The sequence below is a fragment of the Giraffa tippelskirchi genome, chromosome 7 (genome assembly GCF_054371585.1).
Source record: "Giraffa tippelskirchi isolate mGirTip1 chromosome 7, T2T-mGirTip1v1.2.pri, whole genome shotgun sequence".
NCBI classification, from domain to species: Eukaryota; Metazoa; Chordata; class Mammalia; order Artiodactyla; family Giraffidae; genus Giraffa; species Giraffa tippelskirchi.
This window is the reverse complement of record NC_137281.1, coordinates 109,225,571-109,252,576: the sequence shown is the minus strand read 5'-3', so window position 1 is coordinate 109,252,576 and position 27,006 is coordinate 109,225,571. Positions and strand designations below refer to the sequence as shown.

The window sequence follows — 27,006 nt, the reverse complement described above, 5'->3', positions numbered from 1 at the left end:
ACACAGTCCACAGCCAGGGGAACCCCAAAGCTTATATAATTTGAGAGCCCCTTTGAAGAAAAATAAAGTTGAAAAAAAACATAACATGGGCAGTGCTCACAAAAACACGTACAGAGGCCGTGCCCAGGACTTGTCCATTAGGAACCCTACAGCTTCAGCCTCACTAACTTCCTCGTAAATCCACCCCTGCCCCCGCTCTAAGTGGGAGTGGCCAGAGTGAGTTCCAGAACACTTATGCTGATGTACCATTTTGGGGTGCACAGTGCAGGCCTCCCTCCTCAGCAAACCCTCTTCCCTCCCCTTGCCTCTTTCTCTCCTGAGCTTCAACCCTGTTGGTTAATTTGGGTCCTGAAAGGTTAGACATGCTGGAGTGAAGGACAAAGACACCAAGAAAGTCATTTCAGTGGGCCCTCCATGCTCCTCACAGCCTCATCTACGTGAAGTCGCTGCTGTCTTGAATCCTTTTAATAGGAGCGGTGGTCTTCTGCCCAGGCCCTTGGGGCTATCTCAGTGTTAATCAAAGACTGGAAAGCAGCGCTGTGGAGTGCTCTCTCCTCTCCTGTGCTCTGCACTCCACATCCTAGCCGCCTGGGCCCCTCTGAACCTGCAGCTCTGTTTTCTCAGTCTGGGGAGATGGCTGCTCTGTGCGTGCCCTTCCCACAATGTAGCCTGGAAGCTCTTCCAACAGTGAGTTGGGAATCATTTCTCTCTGGGATTCACTGTCCCAAGCTGTTTTTACCGAGCCAGACTTGGTCAAGTCAATCTGTTGTGGTGAAGGAGAGTGCAGCGTTTATTGCAGGCCCCAAGCAAGGAGTCCAGGGCAGTTAATGCTTAAAAGACCCAAACTCCCTGAAGGCTTTCAGAGAAAGGTTTATAGAGACAGGGTGGGAGAGGGAGGTTGCAGGGTATGTGATCAGCTTGTGGACATTCTTCTGATTGGTTGGTATTAAGGTAATCAGAGGTCAACATCATCAACCTTCTGAGTCCAACCAGTCTGGAGTCTCCGTGCTTGTGGTCAGCCTCTAGTTAACTTCTTCCATCTGGTGATGGTTTCACTCTGCAAAATAGCTCAGGATATTATCTATAGTCCTTGAGGAAGAACTAAAGGTCCTAGACTTTGTTTAATGGCTAAAGTATCATTATTTTGTCTTGCTTGACTGTTTTCCTCATTTTCTCCCTTCTCTGATTAAATTTATTCTTTGACTAAAGTTTTTCTTCAGACACAAGGCAAGTGGAGGACATGGCTGGGGTCTATTCTGGGAAGGCATTATTATAGGGTCCTGCTCACTTACAGGAGAAGGCAATGGCACCCCACTCCAGTACTCTTGCCTGGAAAATCCCATGAACGGAGGAGCCTGGTGGGCTGCCGTCTGTGGGGTCGCACAGAGTCGGAAACGACTGACGCGACGCAGCAGCAGCAGCAGCAGCAGCAGCAGCAGCAGCAGCAGCAGCTCACTTACACTGTCGTCTAGTATCTGAAGACCACTGTTGTCTATATTTTTGCCTGGCTGTTTTCAGTTCTTTGTTTAGAGTGAGAGAATAAATTTAGTTCTTATTGCTCTCTTTTGACCAGTGATGAAAATCCACTTCATCCAGCTTCAAGAATCTGTGTGCCAAATACAAGCATAAAGAACTGGAGTTTGCATGTCAGTCATTCTGGGCAGTCAAAACAGTGTTCCACAAAAAAGTGACTAGTTTATCTTGCAACTCAAATAGTGGCACAACTGTTTGTCCTGGAGATAATGACCAGTGGACTTGGGTACACAGCAACATACATCTCATTTCATCACCTGGGATATTAAAAAAAAAAAACTGCTCAAGAACTGAGATGTAATTAATAGTTTTACTGCTTCATCAAGGATGTTTCTAACTGTAACTGGCATTTTCTTCCTTGCTTCATTCCTTTCTCGTTAATCCCAAACTCCTAATTTATCGCCACTCCTTTCCCTTTGGTAACCAATAAGATTGATTTCTATGCCTGTATGGCATTTTCTTTCTGTTTTTCCTTTTCTTTCTGGTGAAGATGATGGCTAGTTCACACCCAGTGCCCACCTTCACACCCGCCTCTGCTTTTGCACCAGCAGTGCAAGGGTCATGCAGCCATGGTATGGCCATGAGAATTGTCTGGGCCTCTCAAACCCTGTGAAGGAGTCTCAGGGACCCTCGAGGGTCTGCGGGACATTCTGTGAGAACTACTGAGTCAGGAATCCCAAGTACCCCTCCAGACTGTGGACTTGTGGGCCTGGGACTCCCCAGAGATGCCACCTTGCTATGGATACATTACAGCTTTCCTAATCTGTTTTTCATTTTCAAAAATGAGCTTCCCCCCAGGGTGAGCTTGGGGGCATTTCTGTCTTTCCTGCTCTCTTTTCTCCCTCTGGAGCCAGGACTTGGGGCCCCAAGTCAGTTGTTGTCACCACCGCAGAGCAGAAAGACCCCAGCAACTGTTCATGATCTCAGCTCATTCCAGTTGAGTAGGTTGTTGGGATACTGATGTCACTGACATTTCTTTTTCTTAAGATTTATTTATTTATATACTTCATTTTTTGACTGTAGTGGGTGTTCATTGCTGCACATGGGCTTTCTCTAGTTGCGGGGAGTGGGGGCTACTCTGTTGCGGTGCTGGTGCTTCTCATTGCAGTGGCTTCTCTTGTTGCAGAGCACAGGCTGTAGAGCACGCCGGCTTTAGTTGCGCTGCATGGGCTCAGTAGTTTTGACACATGAGTTTAGTTGCTCCAAAGTATGTGGGATCTTCCTGGACCAGGGACAGAACCAGTGTCACCTGAATTAGCAGGCGGATTCTTTACCACTGAGCCACCAGGGAAACCCCTATCAACCCTTCTTGATTCCTTATTCTGTGCTAAGAAATTGCAAACATTACTTCACACACTCTGGAGTTTTCTTGACCAGCTGCAGGCTGAGCCTGTCACTCTCTACTGAGGCTGGTTCCATTCCTGGGAAAACAACCCAGAAATCACCCCTTTCCTTCATGCTGTGCTGACAAATGTGTAAGAGTGTTGTTTTTTTTTTAATTACAAATTAACTCGTTCTAGAAAGTAGTAAATGCATTTATTTTCTTCTCTGCATTTTAATTTCCTCTCTGAATTTGTTCGATAGCAAGGAAAATAATAAAATTTGTAAAGTGTGTTCTCAGAGCTCGTAGCTATATGCCCCACTTTTTTTGAGGTAAGAATAATCATGTGCTACCTTTTACATGAATCAGATCTTTGTTGGAATGGAGCCATGTGTATCAGTTCAGTTCAGTTCAGTCGCTCAGACATGTCCGACTCTTTGTGACCCCATGGACTGCAGCACACCAGGCCTCCCTGTCCCTCACCAACTCCTGGAGCTTATTCAAACTCATGTCCATCGAGTCAGTGATGCCATCCAACCGTCTCATGCTCTGTTGTCCCCTTCGCCTCCTGCCCTCAATATTTCCTAGCATCAGGGTCTTTTCCAATGGGTCAGTTCTTTGCATCAGGTGGCGAAAGTATTGGAGTTTCAGCTTCAGCATCAGTCCTTCCAATGAATATTCAGGACTGATTTCCTTTAGGATGGACTGACTGGATCTCCTTGCTGTCCCGGGGACTCTCAAGAGTCTTCTCCAACACCACAGTTCAAAAGCAGCAATTCTTCAGCACTCAGCTTTCTTTATAGTCCAACTCTCATATCCATACACGATTACTGGAAAAACCATAGCTTTGACTAAATGGACCTTTGTTGGCAAAGTAATGTCTCTGCTTTTTAATATGCTGTCTACGTTGGTCATAGCTTTTCTCCAAGGAGCAAGTGTCTTTTAATTTCATGGCTGCAGTCACCATCTATAGTGATTTTGGAGCCCCCCAAAATAAAGTCTGTCACTGTTTCCATAGTTTCCCCATCTATTTGCCATGAAATGATGGGACCAGATGCCATAATCTTAATTTTCTGAATGTTGAGTTTTAAGCCAACTTTTTCACTCTCCTCTTTCACTTTCATCAAGAGGCTCTTTAGTTCTTCTTCACTTTCTACCATAAGGGTGGTGTTACCTGCGTATCTGAGGTTATTGATATTTCTCCCGGAAATCTTGATTCCAGCTTGGACTTCATCCAGTCCAGCATTTCTCATTATGTACTCTGCATATAAGTTAAATAAGCAGGGTGACAATATACAGCCTTGACCTACTCCTTTCCTGATTTGGAACCAGTCTGTTCCATGTCCAGTTCTAACTGTTGCTTATTGACCTACATAGAGATTTCTCAAGAGGCAGGTCAGGTGGTCTGGTATTCCCATCTCTTTCACAATTTTCCACAGTTTGTTGTGATCCACACAGTCAAAGACTTTGGCATAGTCAATAAAGCAGAAGTAGATGTTTTTCTGGAACTCTCTTGCTTTTTCGATGATCCAACAGACGTTGCCAATTTGATCTCTGGTTCCCCTGCCTTTTCTAAATCCAGCTTGAACATCTGGATGTTCATGGTTTATATACTGTTGAGACCTGGCTTGGAGAATTTTGAGCATTACTTTACTAGTGTGTGAGATGAGTGCAATCATGCAGTAGTTTGAACATTTTTGGCCTTGCCTTTCTTTGGGATTGGAATGAAAACTGACCTTTTCCAGTCCTGTGGCCACTGCTGAGTTTTCCAAGTTTGCTGACATATTGAGTGCAGCACTTTCATAGCATCATCTTTCAGGATTTGAAATAGCTCAAGTGGAATTCCATCACCTCCACTAGCTTTGTTTGTAGTGATGCTTCCTAAGGCCCACTTGACTTCGCATTCTGGGATGTCTGGCTCTAAATGAGTGATCACACCATCATGATTATCTGGGATCTTTTTGTATAGTTCTTCTGTGTATTCTTGCCACCTCTTCTTAATATCTTCTGCTTCTGTTAGGTCCATACCATTTCTGTCCTTTATTGTGCTCATCTTTGCATGAAATGTTCCCTTGGTATCTCTAATTATCTTGAAGGCATCTCTCATCTTTCCCATTCTATTGTTTTCCTCTATTTCTTTGCATTGATCACTGAGGAAGGCTTTCTTATCTCTCCTTGCTATTCTTTGGAACTCTGCATTCAAATAGGTATATCTTTCCTTTTCTCCTTTGCCTTTTGCTTCTCTTTTTTTCATAGCTGTTTGTAAGACCTCCTCAAACAACCATTTTGCCTTTTTGCACTTCTTTTTCTTGGGGATAGTCATGATCACTGCCTCCTATACAATGTCACATACCTCCATCTATAGTTCTTCAGGCACTCTGTCAGATCTAATCCTTTGAATTGATTTGTCACTTCCACTGTATAATCATAAGGGATTTGATTTAGGTCATACCTGAATGGTCTAGTGGTTTTCGCTACCTTAATTGCCAAATTATTTAGTACTCACACTGTCCTAAAAAATATTTGTCAACAGTTTACAGATGTGGAAACTGAGGCTCAGAAAACACCTCTGGCCCATGTCATACAGCTGAGTAGAGGCAGAGGCAGAATTTGCACCCAAATCTCTCTGACTTCAAAGCTGATTCTCAAATATTCCCTAAGGACCCCCCTGTGTACAAGACAATTTGTCAAGTGCTGTGGAGACCAGGAAAGGGACTGGTGTCAGGCCCTGCCCAGAAACAGCTTGCTGTTGTTGTTTAGTTGCCAAGTTATGTCTGACTCTGCAATCCCGTGGACTGCAGCATGCCAGGCTTCCTTGTCCTTCACTATTTCCTGGAGTTTGCTCAGACTCATGTCCTTTGTGTTGATGATGCCATCCAACCATCTCTAGGGTCAGAAAACAGAATGTACAGAAACCCAGAATTTGGGGAAGACTTGTCTCTAGGGAGCCTGGAAGGTTTGTTGGAGGAGGTAAAGCTGACCCTCTGCAGGCCAGTGGGCCCTGCTGGGGTCAGTTTGGGAACTGGGGTCTGGCAGGAATGCCCAGAGCAGGAAACCATGCAGCATCCTGAACCCGCCCTGATTTTAGGCTGACCAGACCTGGACGGGAGCCAGTAGTGAGCTCATTTCCCCAGGCCAACTCGGAGCTGTGGGGAGAGGACCTGGCCCAGGGCTTGGGATTCAGGCTCAGCCCCCTTGTCTGGTTTTGCAATAGCTGATTCATTCCCCTGCTTCTCCAGCCCTCCCCAGAGGCTTCCTCCAGTTCTCCCTATCACCCTAATCTCCTGCTGAAGAACACACCCTTCCGGCATGGCTGCTGAGAACCTGGGTTGAGTACATGTGGCCCTGGCCCAGTGATCCCTTCCCGAGCCTGGGGACTGAGAAGTAAAGTAAAAAGGAACCCTACCAACCTCCCCTGCAGGACAAATTGAAAGTGTTTTAGCTCCCAAGTCCTTGGGGAGCACCTCACCAATGGCCACCATCCCATTATTATTATTGTCATTGCTGTTGTCTATTTTCAATAGTCTTCCAACCTTTTATGAATGGCTTTCTTCCCCTTTCCTTGACTCCATTCCTGTCTATCTTTCTCTGTAGCATTTACCTCTCCCACCTGGCTTACCCACTGTCCCAGACTTTAAAAATATACCCTCCCTTGTCTCATTCCATCAGTGCCTGGGGAATCCCTGGGAGCCAAAGGGGATCTTCTCTAACAGATGGTTGGTCTTGGTGTGTGTGTTAATCCACTTAATGAGCCCATGCTGACATGTGAGTGAGGTGGGTGGTTCCACGCATGGCCTCTCACACACAGTATGGGAAGACACAGACCTTACTCTAATTCGTGTTTATCGAGCAACTATTTAGTGCAAGGCACCATGGTGAACTTTGTCAATATCTCCCAAAGCCAAGAGGGTTACTTCAGAAAGTACTGGAAAAGGCATTTCCTGAACTTAGTTCTCATGTCTGTCTGTCTGTCCTTGCAATTTGTTCATGTTTCACATTTTAACCATGAGACAGAACCCTTTCCCATCATCAGGGACAGAGTCGGGAGCATACAAGAAAAAGGATGGCAAAGGCAAGAACAAAGAGAGCCCACAGAAACCCAAGCTGTGTATGAAACAAGACAGGCAGTGCTGAGCTGTGGCCTTGGGACTCTTTCCCTTCCAACATCAATCCCTGTGCAGAGGAGGAGGGTAAAGGATGTCCCCCATCCAAGTTAGAGCTGCTGGGGATTATAGAAAGCTCCACCAGAACCCCAGCCAACAGGGATTCAGATGAGAGTCTGAATTGTGTTTTAGATATTAGACAACTGAAAGTAGGGTCATGAGCCCACTCTCTTCTCAATCCCATGGGCCTCCCTGGAAAGCCACATGTTTCAGAGCAGCCTGGGGTCTGGAGAGAGAGAGAAGTCTGAGTAGTCATGCCAGTGTAACGAGAGATCTTTCTTATCCACCAGTATGACTTAGCCCTGTGCCATGGTGAACTTCCCTTTTTGTTTCTATGAACTCCGCAGCAGGGCTGGGTTTCCTGTCCTGGAGAGGGACTGTTCACCAGCTTGCTCTGCCCCCTCTGCTCTCTCTCCTTCGAAATTCCTGGGAAGACACCCAGAGCAGAAGCCAAATTGATGCAGAAGAGGCACCGCAATGTGGTTGGAGCCCAGAAACTCACTGTTGTGAGCACAAGGCTCCTCGGGGGCTTAGCAGTCTGTGGTCCCGCTTGTGTTCCAGAAGCTCTGGGATGGAGTGCCCACCTAACATAAGCCAGAAGGGCCCCGAGGCAAGCTTTCTGCTAACTTGCAGAATCAAGAGGTTTCTTTTCTCCCTGCAACTCTTTTCCTTTTTTCAAAGGAAACTTTTTCCACAGTGGAAAAGATTTCTAATTTTTTCCTAATTAGGTAAATAACATATATTCTATACTATAATTTTTTTAATTGAATACCACAAAAACGTACAAAGAAAATGAAAATCACCTGAGTTCTTGCCACACTGAGCTGTCACCACTGATAATTTAGTAACCATCATTTCATTCATCATCATGTACACACACATACCTTAACACGAAAGGGATGTCACACATGATGCTTAACACAGACATTTTGGCAATGTGTTTTTGTTTATGTTTAGTTTAGTTTGGTCTGTTCTAACTGGTGTGGTTTGATCTGTTCTGGACTTGACTGACTTGGTTGGGTTTAGTCTGGTCTGTGTAGTTTGGTGTGGTGTGGCTTGCTCTGGTCTCACTGGTTCGATTTGGTTTAGTTGGATTTTGTTTGGTTTGATGTGTTGTGTTTGATCGATTTTAGTTGGATTTAATTTGGTTTGGTCTGGTCTGGTCTGTCTTGATTTGGCCTGATTTGGTCTACTCTCTTCTGATCACATCTGATCTGGTCTCATCTGGTTCAATGTGGTTTGGTTTGGTTGAATTTACCTCCCAGTCTCCCTCCTTGACATGTATCCTCAAGTATCTTTCTTCATGTTCATTCAAACGTGAGGGGGTTGGAAGCATAGTCGATTTCACAAAAACTGAGACTTTGCTGTATACATCTCTCCACATCTTGCCTTTCTTTTCCCTGATATATCCTGGAAATCCCTTTGAGTCAGTTATTATCGATCCAGCTCATTCCCTTTAATGATTGCCAATATTCCATGGTATGTGTGGACCCTGGGCACTCAGTTGTTTGTCCACCAAGAGACTGTGGCCCGATCTCCCATGTTTGGCCACTACACATGTGTTTCTGTCGATGCCATCATGTTACACCCACCTCCAAGGACTGTATTCACATAACTGTACCACCCTGCAATGCAGGCTGCAGTTATTATTATCCTGTGACTAGTCTTCCATTCTGATACTTTTGTTCCTGTGGAAAGCACACCCAACAGTGAGATTGCTGGGTCAGAAGATCTGTGTGTTTTTACTTGTAATAGGTCCTGCCATATCACTTCTCTCTCCTCCAAAAAAAAGGTGGTAACTTACATTTCCATTGGCATTGGCAGTATATGAGCAGAAATTCCCATTATCTCCCAATTCCAGTCATCAGCAATATCTTATTGTTACTTTTTTCTGGTGGGGGGGTTGCTATGTGAGGTCTTCGTTTTGGTGCACAGACTCTAGAGATCATGAGCTCAGGAGTCCCATGGTATGTGGGATCTTAGTTCCCTCACCAGGGATCGAACCCATGTCCCCTGCATTGGAATGGGGATTCTTAACTACTGGACCACCAGGGTAGTCCTTCTCATTGTTACTTTATTTTGCATTTTCTACGTTGGTAATGAGGCAATGAGGCTGAACATCTTTTCATATGTTTATCAATCAAGTTGGATTTGCTCTTTAATTTTTCTGTTGAGCTACTTATCCTTTTTATTCTATAAGAATTTTCTATTATAAATTTTTCATCCTTATCATATAAGATGTGCATATGTTCCCTCACCCCAACTTTAACATTTGCTTTTCCATCTTGTTTATGGTATCATACATTTATTTCAAATTTAATATTGTAATTTCATGTAGTAATTCATCTATTCATTTCTAGCTTTCAAGTTTATTGCCTTAGATTAAAAGGTATTACTATTCCCTAGACTATACATGTATTTTCCTAGATTTCGATATTCTTGTTTTATTTTTTACATTTAAGGTCTTAATTGATCTAGAATTTATTTGTAAATACAGTGTAAGAGAAGAATAGAATCCAGCTTTATTTTCTTTCATATGGATGGCCAGTGATTCTATCATCATTTATTAAAGAAATATTCAGGGATTTCCTTGGTGGTCCAGTGGTTAAGACTCTGTGCTCCCAATGCAGTGGGCATGGGTTCAATCCCTGCCCAGGGAACTAGATCCCACTGCCACAACTAAGACCTGGCAAGAATTCACCTGTCAATGTAGGGGACACAGTTTCAATCCCTGGTCCAGGAAGATGCCACATGCCGTGGAGCAACTAAGCCCATGCATCACAACTACTGAGCCTGCGCTCTAGCGCCTGCGTCATAGCTACTGAAGCCCATGTGTCTAGCACCTGTGCTCTGCAAAAAGCGAAGTCACCACAATGAGAAGTCCTTGCACCACAACAAAGAATAGCCCCTGCTGGCTGCAGTCAACTAGAGAAACCTGGGGCAGCAATGAAAACCCAGTGCAGCCATAAAAAAAAATAATAAAAATAAATAAATAATTTTATTAAAAAAAAAAAAAGAAATATTCATTTGCAACTGAAGTAAAATCTCACCCTTGTCACATATTGGGTTGGCCAAAAAGTTCATTTGGGTTTTCTCATAATATTCTGCAGGAAATCCAGTCAAACTTTTGGCCAACCCAATATTACAGTCACATGCGTTGTGACTATTCTGGTGCTTTCTCTTCTGTTTCAGTGTTCTAGCCATCTACTTTTGTGCCATGGCTATTCTGACTCTGATTGCAGAGGCTTCATGGTATGTTTAAATATCTTGTAAAGCCCTCTAGCCTCATTTTCCAGAAGACTTACAAACCATTGAGATGCCAATTAAAATTGTACTACTTTCTTATTATATTTTCTATCCAAGAATGTGAATGTATTTCCATTTGTTCAGCTGTGTAAGACTTTAAATTTTCTTCCTATAATTCCTGTACCTGTTTTTTCAAATTGATTCCTAAGTTTATTATAACTTTGATGCTTTTATGAATAAGTTATTTACCATTTCTTCCTATGGCTAGTCTATTAGTTTAGAAAAAAAAAAAAAAACCCTATACTTTAAAATATTTATCTCAGTACCAAGTGTCAAATTTCCTTATTAGTTCTGAGGGGGGAGGAGTTAGTTTGGGGTTTGTTTGTTTGTTTGTTTTACTAACTCTAGAATACTGAGGTTTTCTGGATGTAACTATACCATCAACAAAATGGGCAATTTTATCTCTTTTTCCCCCCAAATTTTCTACAAATTATTTCACTTTCCTGTCTTTCTGTACCTATTAGAACTTCCAAAATAATATTTAACAATAATGGAAACAGTGTTCCTGATTTAAATGGAAATGTCTTAACAACTCACTATTTGTAATATTTGTTGTCTTTTGATATTTAATTATGTTAACTAGCTAATACATTGATAGTTCCTTCCATTTTTCTTAGGATTTCTATTGGGAAAGGCTGCTGAATTTTACTGAATGCCTTGTCAACCTCCATTGGTCTGATCACATTTTCCTCCTTTAATTTGTTGATGAATATAGAAGTCTAAATAAAACATTAGCATTAAACCAAAGAATAATACATTTTGACCCAAGGATTTATCCCCAATATGTAAGGGTATATTGGTATCTCTATCCACAAATTAGATTACTTAGATTTTGGTTTCGTACGTTTTCACATTTAAGTTGACAGTATTGACCTATTCAAGTTTTTTCATCTCATCACGTCTATTTATACTCTGCCATTTCTTCTTCGGAGAAGGCAATGGCACCCCACTCCAGTACTCTTGCCTGGAAAATCCCACGGACGGAGGAGCCTGGTAGGCTACAGTCCATGGGGTCGCTAAGAGTTGGACGACTGAGCGACTTCACTTTCACTTTTCCCTTTCATGCACTGGAGAAGGAAATGGCAACCCACTCCAGTGTTCTTGCCTGGAGAATCCCAGGGACAGCGGAGCCTGGTGGGCCGCCGTCAATGGAGTCGCACAGAGTCGGACACGACTGAAGCGACTTAGCAGAAGCAGCAGCATTTCTTCTAGCTTTTCATATCTGTTGCTGTAGTTACACCTGCATTTGCCTACAATTGTTCTGATTCCTTCTACTCGTATGCTCGCACTTCCCTTCCTCTAGGCTGGTCTTCTGTAATTCTGCTCACATTTTCTTTTCTCCTTGGTCACATTTTTTTTTCTGTTTTCATTGGGCTTCTTGAAAATAGAAGTAACGTTTAACACGAAAATCTGATCATTTAAAATCTTGCATATGTGTTTTTACTAACTGAAGTAGTGTGGCCACTGTCCCATCTTGACCCGCCTTGATTAACACAATTCCTTGGGGGTCCTGACTCTTTCACCTGAAGAGGTGACACCCACACTGTGCCAGAAGAGGCCTCATGAAACTGTGAGCTCTTTCTAGATGAGAACTCTGGTTCCCGATTCCTGGCAGAGGCCTGGGGGCTGCTGGCTCTTCAGGAATGCTGAGAAGAAGGATGCAGAAAAAGTTGAATGAGTCCCTAGAATGGTTCTTAAGAATGGAAAAAGAGATGTTTCAATCACACTCTTGCTCTTTCCTTATTACAAAGGCAATATTTACTCACTGAAAAGAAGTAGGAAATATGGAAATCAAGAAGAACATTTAAATCCACCCAACAGGGACTTCCCTGGCAGTGGAGTAGTTAAGATTCCATGCTTCCAACACAGAGGGTTTGGGTTGGATCCCTGGTCAGGAATTAAGATCCCACATGCCTCATGGCATAGCCAAAAAAAAAAAAAATTAAAAACAAACCAAAAAACCACCCAATATCCCCCGACCCAGAGGAAGTGGTTCATGGTAGCCCGGGCTCAGCAACAGTAGAGGACCTCCATTACCCACTCTGGTGGGATCTCAGGCAAGCAAGTCCACCTCTTGATCCTCGTTTTCCTCATCTAAAACAGAGAGAACACTTCACCACGTAGGTTTTTTATAGGATCAACTGAAATAATATTTATAAAGCACTTGATACATAGCAAGAACTCAAAGGACAGGTATTATTAATAACATTCTTTATATGTCCATTCAGTCTTTTCCTCTACGCAAATCTATGACATTATGTAGACCCATACACATATGTAGTAAAAATGGAAGCTGGGTGCCAGGATGTTTCTAGAATAAGCAGTGAATGCTCTTATTTCACCCCAGCACATGGAAGTGGAGTTGGCTCTCTTTTCTGCCCCCTCAGTCCATGCACAGCACACATGCTTCTCCTTGGCAGTCAGACTGGAGCCTGCCTCTCACTTCAAGGTGGGAGCTCCTCCTAAACTCACTTGGTGTCTATTAGTGGACAGGATCAAAAGAAACCCCGTCTATGTTTTTTCATTCAATGTGCCCCATGTGTTCTACATCTTACTCTTGACTGCAGTGATACTTGTCAGAATGGAGCAGCATTCACTATGTGCAAATCACAGGATATAAAGAATTTAAATGCACTCAGAAGATACTGTTTTAAACTAGACTGCCCAGATAGGCTGGACAAAGGGAGATTGAGAGAGTCATCCCATCCTATTTAATCCTGCAACAGTCTGGGAGGGATTTCAGAGTGCCTCTCTATCCTAATATTCATAAAATTCTCTTTTCTAAATGTATACAGTTATTTCAACATTTGGTATGTTTCTGTCTGTACAATAACACTTCAGCTCTACATTCAGTTTTCATTACCTATAGTTAAACATGGAGTGGATACTTTCAGTGCTCATTGAATGAATGAATGAATGAATAAATGAAAGGGTAAGTGAACTCCTGCCCAAGCTAGAAAATAAAAGAGAACTAAATCCAGAACTAAAATCCAAATCTCATGACCTCTAATCCCATGTCTTATACCTTTCTATCTTTTCACCAGGATAATTTATCAGTCAGTCAGTCAGTCAGTTCAGTCATTCAGTCGTATCCGACTCTCTGCGACCCCGTGAACCGCGGCATGCTAGGCCTCCCTGTCCATCACCAACACCCTGAGTCCACCCAAACCCATGTCCATCGAGTTGGTGATGACATCCAACCGTCTCATCCTCTGTCTTCCCTTTCTCCTCCTGCCTTCAATCTTTCCCAGCATCAGGGTCTTTTCCAATGAGTCAGCTCTTCGCATGAGGTGGCCAAAGTATTGGAATTTCAGCTTCAACATCAGTCCTTCCAATGAACACCCAGGACTGATCTCCTTTAGGATGGACTGGTTGGATCTCCTTGCAGTCCAAGGGACTCTCAAGAGTCTTCTCCAACACCACAGTTCAGAAGCATCAATTCTTCAGTGCTCAGCTTTCTTTATACTCCGACTCTCACATCCATACATGACCACTGGAAAAACCATAGCCTTGGCTAGACAGACCTTTGTTGACAAAGTAATGTCTCTGCTTTTTAATATGCTGTCTAGGTTGGACATAACTTTCCTTCCAAGGAGTAAGTGTCTTTTAATTTCATTGCTGCAATCACCATCTGCAGTGATCTTGGAGCCCAGAAAAATAAAGTCAGCCACTGTTTCCACTGTTTCCCCATCTATCTGCCATGAAATGGTGGGACCAGATGCCATGATCTTAGTTTTCTGAACGTTGAGCTTTAAGCCAACTTTTTCACTCTCCTCTTTCACTTTCATCAAGAGGCTCTTTAGTTCTTCCTCACTTTCTGCCATAAGGGTGGTGTCATCTGCATATCTGAGGTTATTGATATTTCTCCCAGCAATCTTGATTCCAGCTTGTGTTTCTTCCAGCCCAGCGTTTCTCATGATGTACTCTGCATATAAGTTAAATAAGCAGAGCGACAATATACAGCCTTGACGTACTCCTTTTCCTATGTGGAATCAGTCTGTTGTTCCATGTCCAGTTCTAACTGTTGCTTCCTGACCTGCATACAGGTTTCTCAAGAGGCAGGTCAGGTGGTCTGGTATTCCCATCTCTTTCAGAATTTTCCACAGTTTATTGTGATCCACACAAAGGCTTTGGCATAGTCAATAAAGCAGAAATAGATGTTTTTCTGGAACTCTCTTGCTTTTTCAATGATCCATCATATGTTGGCAATTTGATCTCTGGTTTCTCTGCCTTTTCTAAATCCAACTTGAACATCTGGAAGTTCACAGTTCACATATTGCTGAAGCCTGGCTTGGAGAATTTTGAGCATTACTTTACTAGAATGTGAGATGAGTGCAATTGTGTGGTAGTTTGAGCATTCTTTGGCATTGCCTTTCTTTGGGATTGGAATGAAAACTGACCTTTTCCAGTCCTGTGGCCACTGCTGAGTTTTCAATATTTGCTGGCATATTAAGTGCAGCACTTTCACAGCATCATCTTTCAGGATTTGAAATAGCTCAACTGGAATTCTATCACTTCCACTAGCTTTGTTCATAGTGATGCTTCCTAAGGCCCACTTGACTTCACATTCCAGGATGTCTGCTTCTAGGTGAGTGATCACACCATCGTGATTATCTAGGTCATGAAGATCCTTTTTGTACAATTCTTCTGTGTATTCTTGCCATCTCTTCTTAATATCTTCTGCTTCTGTTAGGTCCCTACCATTTCTGTCCTTTATTGAGCCCATCTTTGCATGAAATGTTCCCTTGGTATCTCTAATTTTCCTGAAGAGATCTCTCGTCTTTCCCATTCTATTGTTTTCCTCTATTTCTTTGCACTGATCGCTGAGGAAGGCTTTCTTATCTCTCCTTGCTATTCTTTGGAATTCTGCATTCAAATGGGTATATCTCTCCTTTTCTCCTTTGCTTTTCCCTTCTCTTATTTTCACAGATATTTGTAAGGCTGCCTCAGATAGCAGTTTTGCTTTTTTGCATTTCTTTTTCTTGGGGATGGTCTTGATTCCTGTCTCCTGTACAATGTCACGAACCTCCATCCATAGTTCATCAGGCATTCTGTCTATCAGATCTAGTCCTTTTAATCTATTTCTCACTTGTACTGTATAGTCATAAGGGATTTAATTTAGGTCATACCTGAATGGTCTAGTGGTTTTCTCCACTTTCTTCAATTTCAGTCTGAATTTGGCAATAAGGAGTTCATGATCTGAGCCACAGTCAGCTCCGAGTCTTGTTTTTGCTGACTCTATAGAGCTTCTCCATCTTTGGCTGCAAAGAATATAATCAATCTGATTTCAGTGTCGACCATCTGGTGATGTCCATGTGTAGAGTCTTCTCTTGTGTTGTTGGAAGAATCTTACATCAAACCCAAACAACCATTTTCAGTCCTATTCATCTTCCATTCATTCATTTAGCAAATAGTCATTGGACACCTACTGTGTGCCAGGTTCTTCCTCTAATAATTATATACACGGAAGTATGAGGGATGACGTTGGCCATTGCTATTATTGAAGAGTCTAAGTGGTCCAACCCATGCTATCCAGAGGAGGGACCTACTCCCCTTTACACCCTGCTCTAGCCCAGCCTGAAGGAGAGTCAAGATTGGGAAGTGGAGGTAGGAGGGAGAAATATTGTTCCAAGGGTGCCCTGATCCCTTCTTTGGGTGCAGCATCACAGGTTCCCAAGTCCTTCCGGTCACACCCTCAGCTGCCCTTGGTCCCCAACTATTGCACTTCACCCAGGATGCCATGCCTCAGGCTGTAGACCTCTTCTTCCCCCTTTCAGGAAGGATCTAAGTCTATCTGCACCCTGGTCATTGGTCATTGGTCTCCTATGGCATGTGAGGCCTCTCTCCTCACATGCTTCAACTTTTTAGCAGTTTTTACCCTATGTTCTGGATTATCCAGTGTGTATCTTATCTCCTCTACTAGATTATCAGTTCCTTGGGCTCAGGATCCATGTCAAATTCATCTTTGCATCTTCAGCTGTGCCTGGTATGATGCCTTATGGTGAATATTGCTTAATCTTTGTTGAATAAATAAATGGATGAATGCATAATGGAAGGAGAAAATGTTATATGATGAGAGAGAGGTTAGAGAAAACAGGATTACTTGCTTAGTGTAAGTAATGAACTAGAATTTCAGGGGACAGAGGAGAGAAAAGAGGAAGGGAGGAAAGTCTACATATGTGGCAGGAACCCAAGTAAGTAGAAATGGCCACAGGACTTTTTAAGAGCAGAAGAACTTGATATTTGAATCTGGGGTTTATAGGGTATGATGGAGCCATCTCTCACCATATCCTCAATCTTCAGTGACACACGCTGCACTGATAGAAACCTTGTATGAGTCTATGGGAAATCGAAGAAGTGGAGCAGTGTTGCACATCTGGAGTGAAGGCAGAGAGGATGTGTGTGTGTGTGTGTGTGTGTGAGAGAGAGAGAGATAACTCGCTTCAGTCGTGTCTGACTCTTTGTGACTCCATGGGGTATAGCCTGCCAGGCTCCTCTGTTCATGGGATTCTCCTGGCAAGAATACTGGAGTGGGTTGCCATTAACTTCTCCAGGGGATCTTCCTGACCCAGAGATCGAAGTTGCGTCTCTTGTGTCTCCTGCATTGGCAGGCAGGTTCTTTACCACTAACACCACCTGGGAAGGCAGAGAGGATAGATGTGAGAAGCCCACAGAACTAATTCAGCAGAAGCTGGCACTCAGAGCCCAAGGTAATGGTGAAAAGCTCAAGGCCCCTTCCCCACCAGAGTCCACAGAAAAATTAGGAGGGAGAAGGAGGGTCCCATCACACATGGATTGAGGTTAAGATTATTTCATTTGAATCTTAAAAGGCCAGGATACTTGATACCTAGCATATGAATGAATGAATGAAAAATTAATTATTATTAAAATGTTAATGGGCTATATGTAGTGGCTTAGTGCATGTTCCTCTCCCCCCACACCCAAAAAAAAAAAAATCATTTGCAATGGCCATCATTGTCTCATGGAGTGGCTTTCAGGGTCCATGTGAGAGATGCTTTTGAGCTGAGACAATTATTTGGGAGTTCTTTAAGTTTATGAACCCTGATTCCAAGGACCCTTTTAACCCTATCTTGCCAGATAAGTCACTGTCCCAGTGAAACCAAAGGCGAGTGGCTAGAAGTATCTGACCATTGTTATATGCTGCCCAGTGGGCACAAAAGGAAGCTAGGCATTAAAATGTTGTTCAGTCACTCAGTTGTGTCCGACTCCTTGCCATCCCATGGACTGCAGCACACCAGGCTTCCCTATCCTTCACCAACTCCCAGAGTTTGCTCAGATTCATGTCCATTGAGTCAGTGATGCCATCCATCTATCTCATCCTCTGTTGTCCCCTTCTCCTCCTGCCTTCAATCTTTCCCAGCATCAGGGTCTTTTCCAATAAGTCGACTCTTTGCAACAGATGGCCAAAGTATTGTAGCTTCAGCATCAGTCCTTCTAATGAATATTCAGGGTTGATTTCCTTTAGGATTGACTGATTTGATCTCCTTACAGTCCAGGGGATTCTCAAGAGTCTTCTCCAACACCACAGTTCAGAAGCATCAATTCTTCAGCGCTCAGCCTTTTTTATTGTCCAGCTGAATACGTGAACCGTGAACTTCCAGATGTTTAAGCTGATTTTAGAAAAGGCAGAGGAACCAGAGATCAAATTGCCAATATCCGCTGGATCATTGAAAAAGCAAGAGAGTTCCAGAAAAACATCTATTTCTGCTTTATTGACTATGCCAAAGCCTTTGACTGTGTGGATCACCATAAACTGTGGAAAATTCTGAAAGAGATGGGAATACCAGATCACCTGACCTGCCTCTTGAGAAACCTGTATGCAGGTCAGGAAGCAGCAGTTAGAACTGGACATGGAACAACAGACTGATTCCACATAGGAAAAGGAGTATGTCAAGGCTGTATATTGTCACTCTGCTTATTTAACTTATATGCAGAGTACATCATGAGAAACGCTGGGCTGGAAGAAACACAAGCTGGAATCAAGATTGCCAGGAGAAATATAAATAACCTCAGATATGCAGATGACACCACCCTTATGGCAGAAAGTGAAGAAGAACTAAAGAGCCTCTTGATGAAAGTGAAAGAGGAGAGTGAAAAAGTTGGCTTAAAGCTCAACGTTCAGAAAACTAAGATCATGGCATCTGGTCCCATCACTTCATGGCAAATAGATGGGGAAACAGTGGAAACAGTGTCAGACTTTAATTTTTTGGTGCTCAAAAATCACTGCTGATGGTGATTGCAGCCGTGAAATTGAAAGATGCTTACTCCTTGGAAGGAGGGTTATGGCCCCCTAGATAGCATATTTAAAAGCAGAGACATTACTTTGTCAACAAAGGTCTGTCTAGTCAAGGCTATGGTTTTTCCAGTGGTCATGTATGGATGTGAGAGTTGGACAGTGAAGAAAGCTGAACGCCGCAGAACTGATGCTTTTGAACTGTGGTGTTGGAGAAGCCTATTGAGAGTCCCTTGGACTGCAAGGAGATCCAATCAATCCATCCTAAAGGAGATCAAACCTGGGTGTTCATTGGAAGGACTGATGTTGAAGCTGAAACTCCAATACTTTGGCCACCTCATGCAAAGAGTTGACTCATTGGAAAAGACCCTATTGCTGGGTAGGATTGGGGGCAGGAGGAGAAGGAGACAACAGAGGATGAGATGGTTGGATGGCATCACTGACTCAATGGACATGGGTTTGTGTAAACTCCGGGAGTTGGTGATGGACAGGGGTGCCTGGTGTGCTGCAATTCATGGGGTCACAAAGAGTTGGACATGACTGAGCGACTGAACTGAACTGCACTGAACTTTCACATCCATACATGACTTCTGGAAAAATCATAGCTTTGACTCTACAGACCTTTGTTGGCAAAGTAATGTCTCTGTTTCTTAATACGCTATCTAGGTTTGTCATTGCTTTTCTTCCAAGGAACAAGCGTCTTTTAATTCCATGGCCACAGTCACCATCTGCAGTGATTTTGGAGCCCAAAAAAATACGGTCTGTCACTGTTTCCATTGTTTCCCCATCTATTTGCCATGAAGTGATGGGACCAGATGTCATGATATTAGTTTTTTTGAATGTTGAGTTTTAAGGCAGCCTTTTCACCCTTCTCTTTCACCTCCATCAAGAGGCTCTTTAGTTCTTCTTTGCTTTCTGCCATTAGAGTGGTGTTATCTGCATATCTGAGGTTATTGATATTTCTCCTGGCAATCTTGATTCCAGCTTGTGCTTCATCCAGCCTGGCATTTTGCATCATGTACTCTGCATATAAGTTAAATAGCAGGGTGACAATATACAGCCTTGACGTACTCCTTTCCCAGTTTGGAACTAGTCAGTTGTTCCATGTCTGGTTCTAATTGTTGCTTCTTGACCTGCAAACAGGTTTCACAGGAGGCAGGTAAGGTGGTCCGGTATTCCCATCTCTTTAATAATTTTCCACAGTTCATTGTGATCTGCAGTCAAATGTTTTAGTGTAGTCAATGAGGCAGTAGATGTTTTTCTGGAATTCTCTATCTTTTTCTATGATCCAACAGATATTGGCAGTTTAATCTCTGGTTCCTCTGCCTTTTCTAAATCCAGCTTGTACATGTGGAAACTCTCGGTTCACATATTGATGAAGCCTGGCTTGAAGGATTTTGAGTATAACCTCTTACTAACATGCCAAATGAGTGCAATTATCTAGTAGTTTGAACATTCTTTAGCATTGCCCTTCTTTGGGATTGGAATAAAAACGGACCTTTTCCAGTCCTGTGGCCACTGCTGAGTTTTCCAAATTTGCTGCCATATTGAGTGCAGCACTTTAACAGCATCATCTTTTAGAATTTGAAATAGCTCAGCTGGAATTTCATCACCTCCACTAGCATTCGAATGACCTTGTTCACGAGTTCATGTGAATCCAAGCAAACCATTTAATATCCTTGAGTTTCTGTTTTCAGACCTGTCAAACGATGGAAATGTCACTATCTCTGCCAATAACAGTGTTGTTGAAGTATGAACCAGGAAGGTCTCTGGGAAGCCCGAAGGGCTGGTTCTGCTATGGGCACAAATCATGTTTTACTTCATTTTAAACATAGTCCTTTAGTTTCCCTGGGCAGTCTTGATTCAGTTCTACCCTCAATTCCAGACAGAGTAGGGAAATGTGTGGAGGTTGTAGAAATGGATATCCAGGCAACTGGCTTCTAGAAGTGATGACAGAGAACAAAGAAAGTCACAAGGTGGGAATCTGAAAAAACAACAACTCTGAGAACAGAATATACTGAACTATTTATAGGGCTGTAAAGCTTCGTCACCCCATAAAACTTAATAATCCCCTAAAAGTATCTATGGGGAGGTGGAAAACAACAGAGCAGTTCTGGCCAAGTAGTGACAGCTCAAGTCAGTGACTCGACCCCTCCTTGGTGCTCAAGCACACACCAGACAATGGCTTGTGTTCACAGGGCTGGCCTCGCAGCAACAAAAATAGGCTGGACTGTGTTGTTCCATGTTAACTAAGGAAGGTGCCATTGAAGCATATTTTAGAAAGATTTTTGTTAAGATGGGAACAAGGGGAAATGGGAAAGTCATTTGGACATGGATTCAAACTGAGCTCCAGAACTTTCCTAGTGGCCCAGTGGTTAAGAATCCTCCTGCCAATGCAGAGGACACAGGTTTGATCCCCAGTACAGGAAGATTCCACATGCCCCAGGACAACTAAGCCTATGTACCACAATTACTGAGCCCGTTTGCTGCAATTACTGAAGCCCACACACCCTAGAGCCCATGCTGTGCAGTAAGAAAAGCCACCACAATGAGAAGTCTGAGCCCTCAACTTGCCACAACTAGGGAAAGCCCGTGCACAGCAGCAAAGACCCAGTGTGGCCATAAAATAAATGAATAAATAATAGATAACTTTTTAATGTAACTATATAAAGAGCAACAAAATCCCCAGCTCCGTCCTAACCAGGCTACTGATGTGTACAAGTAACACCTCTGAGCCTCAGTTTCCTTATAGGCACAATGGGAATACTCAGAGCCTTCTCACAGAATTGTTGAGGGCCTTCAGTGACATAACAAACTGCAGCCAGCACACATGTTGCCCTTAAAAGGGGAGGTTTCAGTGATCAAGGAGATTTACTGATCCAAAGCTTGGACCCCTGCCAAAAGGCTGGGTAAATTAAGCATTGCATCATTATCGTTAGTAGCATTGCTGCTCCTGCTCCTACTACTGGTAGTACTAACCTCATTGTTACTCCATTCCCATGAAGAGACTAAGGAGCAGCTATCGATCACATGGGCAGAAAAGCATTTATCTTCAAGGCTGAGATGAGCCCTCAGTTCACAGGCTACTTCCTCAATGAAAACTACTCTCACCACTGGCCTCTCTAAAGCAGATGAACACGCCCCTGCTCTGTACTCCCCAGGCACTGTCCACATCTCTATTAGGCAGGCTTTCCTATCTTCTTGGATATGGTTTCTAACAATAGGTAACAGCAATCCATTGTGTCACTAATGCCTAACGCGGCTCCCGACGTTAGGCATTACTGACCATTGCATTTGGGTTGGCTGGGTTCAAACCTCTGTGTATCTCTGGCCAAGATGTTTTACTTCTCTAGGCCTCATTTTCCAAATCTGTAAGTGTGTGTCTGTGTGTGTGTGTGCGTGCACGCACACAGTCATGTCTGAATCTTTGCAACCCCATGGATTGTAGCCCACCAGGCCCCTCTGTCCAAGGGGTTTTTCAGGCAAGAATACTAGAGTGGGTTGCCGTTCCCTTCTCCAAGGGATCTTCCCAACCCAAGGATCAAACCCACATCTCTTGTGTCTCCTGAGTTGGCAGGTGGATTCTTTACCGCTAGCTCCACCTAGGAAATCTATAAATAGAGCATCGTAAATTACCTACCTCATAGAGGTAGTATGAGGATGAGATGAGTTCTTACATGTAAGTTTCTTGGAACAGTGCTTGGGGACAGAGTAAGTGTCACCAAGTATTAGCTAGTTATGATGATTTGTATACAATATGTATATATTTGTATGTGTGAAATATATAAAGAGCACCTCGTACAAATGGATACTGGGTTTTATAGGATTGAAAGTAGGTGGGCTGGGAGAAGCTCTATTTCAATGAATTGCTGGGCAGTTTTGCTAGAAGGTCTGTGACCTTTCTTTCCTAGTTAACAAGGTTTTGGAGATGGGGAGAGGGTTGTGAAGCAGAAGACACTGAAGTCCTTTCTTGATTTTACAAGACTCCCTGTCTTGTGACAGCACAGGATTGGAATTCAGAGGCTCTGAGACCCTCGCCTGAGGCGTTTAGGAGAGGAATTCCATCTGCCGTCCTGTCCTGTGTAAACAAACAACACGGCAGGGACCAGTCCCTTTTCTCCATAGGAAGCCACTTGTTCCTCTATTTTGTTTTTGCCCTCTTAGCCTTTATAGGATAATAAATCACTAAAATGGTACGTGGCTTCAAAAAGCTAAAGTTGCATATTTTTCTCATCCAACTCAGATCTTCAGGCTTCCCTGGTGGCTCAGATGGTAAAGACCTGCCTGCTAATGCAGGAGACATGAGACACAGTTTCCGTACCTGGGTCGAGAAGATCTCCTGGAAGAGGACATGGCAACCCACTTTACTATTCTTGCCTGGAGAGTCCCATGGGCAGAGGAGTCTGGTGGTTACAGTCCATGGGGTCTCAAAGAGTTGGACATGGCTGAGCAACTGAGCGCACATGCAGCAGATCTTCACACCCATAGGAACGTGCCGTTCCCCGAAGACTTGACACGGTCCCCGGGAATCCTCCCCCCAGCAAAGCTGGAGGCCTCAGAGCTCCAGCCTCCTACGTAATTCCCATCCCCCTCTACTTAGTTACTAAGAGGAGCTGGGGGAGGCTCTAAATGGCCCTCTAAGAGTGGAAGAAACAGTTAGGAGTTAGAGACTTAGAGTGAAAACATTCTGGCAGTAAGAAATTGCTTAAATTCTCTGAGCACTCATGCCTACATCTGTGAAGGGGGGAACCAGCTCTTCTTGTCTTCTTGCCCGCCTCCTAGGACTTGTGTGGATTAAGTGGTAGTTGGTCATAAGCATTTAGCACATGGAAGAGGGAACCAGTATGTGGAGCTGTCTTTGGCTACATAGGCTTACATGGTCCCTGGAAAGACCTTTATCCTCAGTTAGGAGTCCTTTCATGCTGATCCCAGCCTATGAATGCATCCTGGAGTTTGTGCACATCATTTAAGTTCTCTGCCTCAGTTTCTTCTCTGCTACCATGAAGAAAAAATAATTTTCCAGCTTACTTCCTGAATTTATAAGAAGGTAAAAAATAAAGTTTGCATACTTTGAAAGTTCTCCAAAAAGGTAAAAACTATTTAGCTTCTTTGTTCTGAAGTATCAAAACCAGGGGCTTCCATGGTGGTCCAGTGGTTGAGAATCTGCCTTCCAACGCAGGGGACATGGGTTTGATCCCTCGTTAGGGAACTAAGATCCCACATGCAGAGGAGCAACTAAGCCCATGTGCTGTAACTACTGAATCTGTGTACTCTAGAGCCCTTGAGCCGCAACTAGAGAAATACGCGTACCACAGCAACAACCCAGCACAGCCAAAATAAAAAAGATAAAGCATCAACACCAGAATTTATTTGAATTAAGCCTGATTTGCACTGTGGCCTTTGGTAAACCAAAGTAGACCACCTCTCACAGATGAGACTAATGTATCAGAGGCATATTCAGAGAAAAACCTTGTATGGCTTTAATTCTCACTACAGTGTCCATGACTGATATCAGAGCCTTTATGGAGAGAAGATTTTGATAGAGCAGAAGGAAGGAGTGAACACAGGAGCCTCTGTAGGGTCAAAATATGCTCCACAGAGGGGCACTTGAGACCACTGAAAACACACTTTGCCAGACTCATCCATAGCCTTTGGGCTGGTCTGGACACACAGTTGCTCTAATTCCTGTGTTATGTTGTCCTCTCAGGACCAGCTGCCTCCATCATTTCTAAATGGAGAGGCAAGAAGACCTGCTTATATTAAAGTATCTCATTTCAGAAACAAGTGTTCTTGTACAGATATTGCAGCAAGAGGCTGCCTAGTGTCCCCAGTCTACCCAAATCCAGGACAAGTGTTCCTGCCAATCTCCAGCCATCCATCTCTCCATCAGACCCACAAATCATCATGGAAGTTAAAGAGCTGCTGGTGTCCTCAATGGTATGACCTAGATCCTCCCTGTCACCCGTGAAATCTCCTTGGCTCCCCATGTCCCACAGCAGCAATTCTTCCTCTTGTCATCAGACCCAGGTGATGAGCTCAAAGAATGCCCCAGAGTGAGCCAGAAATGTCCTTGTCTGGCTTGGCAAGTGGTTTCCCTGCCCTACACTGGCCAGGATGTAGGGGTAGAAAATTATTTTTGTTTCCTTCTGGAAATGACCACAGTGACCAAGGCCAGGCACAAATCTTTTAACTGCCCTGAGGGAGATTTGCCTCCCTTCAAAGGACAGTAGGAGATTTGGTCAAGCTAATTTGGAAAGCCAAAGTGTCTCCCAGCTGCCACATTCTACCCCTGGGCCACAGAATGAAACCAGGAGAGTCTATTGGATAAGAATGCATCTCACTTGAGTTTCTTCACTAGGTTTTCAGACATCTTCCAGCTTCTACTGTTACCAAACCAAACTTGGGTTCACTTGCCTACTGAGCAATTTGTGGTGAAGGAAAGTACAGTGTTTATTGCAGGCACCAAGCAGGGAGTCCAGAATGGCTAGTGCTTAAAGGACCAGTGCTCCCTGAAGGCTTTCAGGGAAAGCTTTATAAAGACAGGGTGAGAGAGAGGGATTGTGGAGTGTGTGATCAGCTCATGGACATTCTTCTGATTGGTTGGTGGTGAGGTAATCAGGGGTCAGCATTATCATCTTCTGGTTCCAACCCGTCTGGGGTCTATGTGCTTGTGGTCAGCCTCTAGTTAATTTCTTCTACTGGGTAAGGGGTTTCAGTCTCTACAAAACAGCTCAAAGGACACAGCTCAGAATATTATCTCTAGTCTTTGAAGAGGAACTAAAGGTCCTTGACTTTGTTTAATAGCTAAGCTGTTTTTATTTCTGTCTTGCTTGACTGTTTTCCTTTCTTTCTGCATTTTTCTCAACTTCTCCAATTAAATACACTCTTAGGAACCTGGGGAAGCATAGGAGGAGGCTACGGTTTTTCTACAGACAAGAGGCAGGCAGAGGACTTGGGTGGGGAGGCTGTTCTGGGACGGTTACATAGGGTCCTGCTTGGTTACACTGCCACCATGACTACTGGTGACTGACTTTCCAGCCAGTGTTCCATTTACTCAGTCAGGCAGTGATGTGCAGCTGACCAGACGCTGTGCTCCCAGAGAGGAGAGAGGTCTATGAGAGGAACCCAGCTTTAAACCCTCCAGTCTCACTTCCTGGGCCATGAGGAGGTAGGAGGGGGAAATGGGAGATGGCTACTGTCATAGTGGCCCCAGAAGAATGCTTCAACTCCCATGTGAAATGCTTTCCCTCAGTGACCCTTTGCAGAAGTAGGACAGATTGGAACCTTCTAAAGAGTGTCTATTAAATTCTAAGGGTACAGTGAGGTGGGGAGGAGGAATGGAATTTTGATTTATTCAACTGCTAGTTGTTCGACAAATATTTCATGAGCCAGTATATGTGCCAAGTAGTGTGTCAGCAGTGGGAAAACAGGTAGGAGAGAGCTGTCCTCTGACTTTAGGAGATTTAATAAGCTCAGGTGCCGAATTCGTGGTCTGCTGGTTCCCAGGAGCAGCACCCCCACCCCTTCCTTCCTTCCACCACCAGTCATTTTATTAAAAAATGAAAGTCTAATGTAATTTGCTCTCCCATGTCAGTTAGGAGGACCTAAACTCCCACAGGCTAAAAGTTCACACTAACAGACAGGATTAATTAGTAGTTATCATGGAAATGGAATGCCATTAATTATTCAATTTGAAACTATTCACGTCCACTTCCACCAAAATTACATCCTGAAACTATGGCATCAGAAAGCCTCCACACACCTTTGAGTGATATGTGAGTCATGTACAACACTTAAGCATTAAATATTATCTGCAAAACAGTCCATGTTGCCCATTTTTGTGGTGCAGCTGCATAGGAGAGATGGTGCTCCACACACAAAAGAATGTCTGAGCATCTGGCCCATTATTCAAATCTAACACAATCAGTACATCCGTTGTGAAGTGCCATTGCCTCCACACTGTTGTCTGGTGGATGAAACCTCCCGTGGGCCCCATAAAAATGTGCAAGGTGCCTGCTTTAGTCATTTGTTGTTGCAAGACAAATCACCCCCAAAATGCAGCAGCTTAAAACAGCAATAATCATTCCACATTTCTCTCAGTTTCTGTGGGTCAAGAATTTGGGAATGGCTCAACTGGAAGCTCAAGTTCAGAGTCTTTCCTGAAGTTGCAGTCCTGTGTCAGCTGGACTTCGGGGCTGCACCCAAAGGTTGAATGGGGCTAGAGAACCCCCATCCAAAATGACTCACTCCTGTGACTGGTGAGTTGATGCTGGCCCAGCGGCCTTTTTCCCTCCACATGGGCCTTTCTGTGGGACATCCTGAGTATCCTTGAGATACAGCAGCTGGCTTCATCCAGAGCAAGCAAGAGAAGAGACTAGGGCTGAAGTGCCAGTGCCTTTTAGGACCTGGTCTTGGCCCTAATAGTCATT

The 27,006-nt window shown here is 43.7% G+C and overlaps 1 long non-coding RNA gene and 1 other non-coding gene across 2 annotated transcripts in view; both read left to right on the top strand.

The window, feature by feature from the left end:
* Nucleotides 1-27,006, top strand: part of LOC145512858 (uncharacterized) — a 138,013-nt gene that overhangs the window by 65,261 nt on the left and 45,746 nt on the right. The gene's annotated exons all lie outside the window — the stretch shown is intronic.
* On the top strand, nt 9,605-9,677 carry TRNAG-CCC (transfer RNA glycine (anticodon CCC)). The gene has a single exon. It is a non-coding gene; the product is annotated as a tRNA-Gly (tRNA).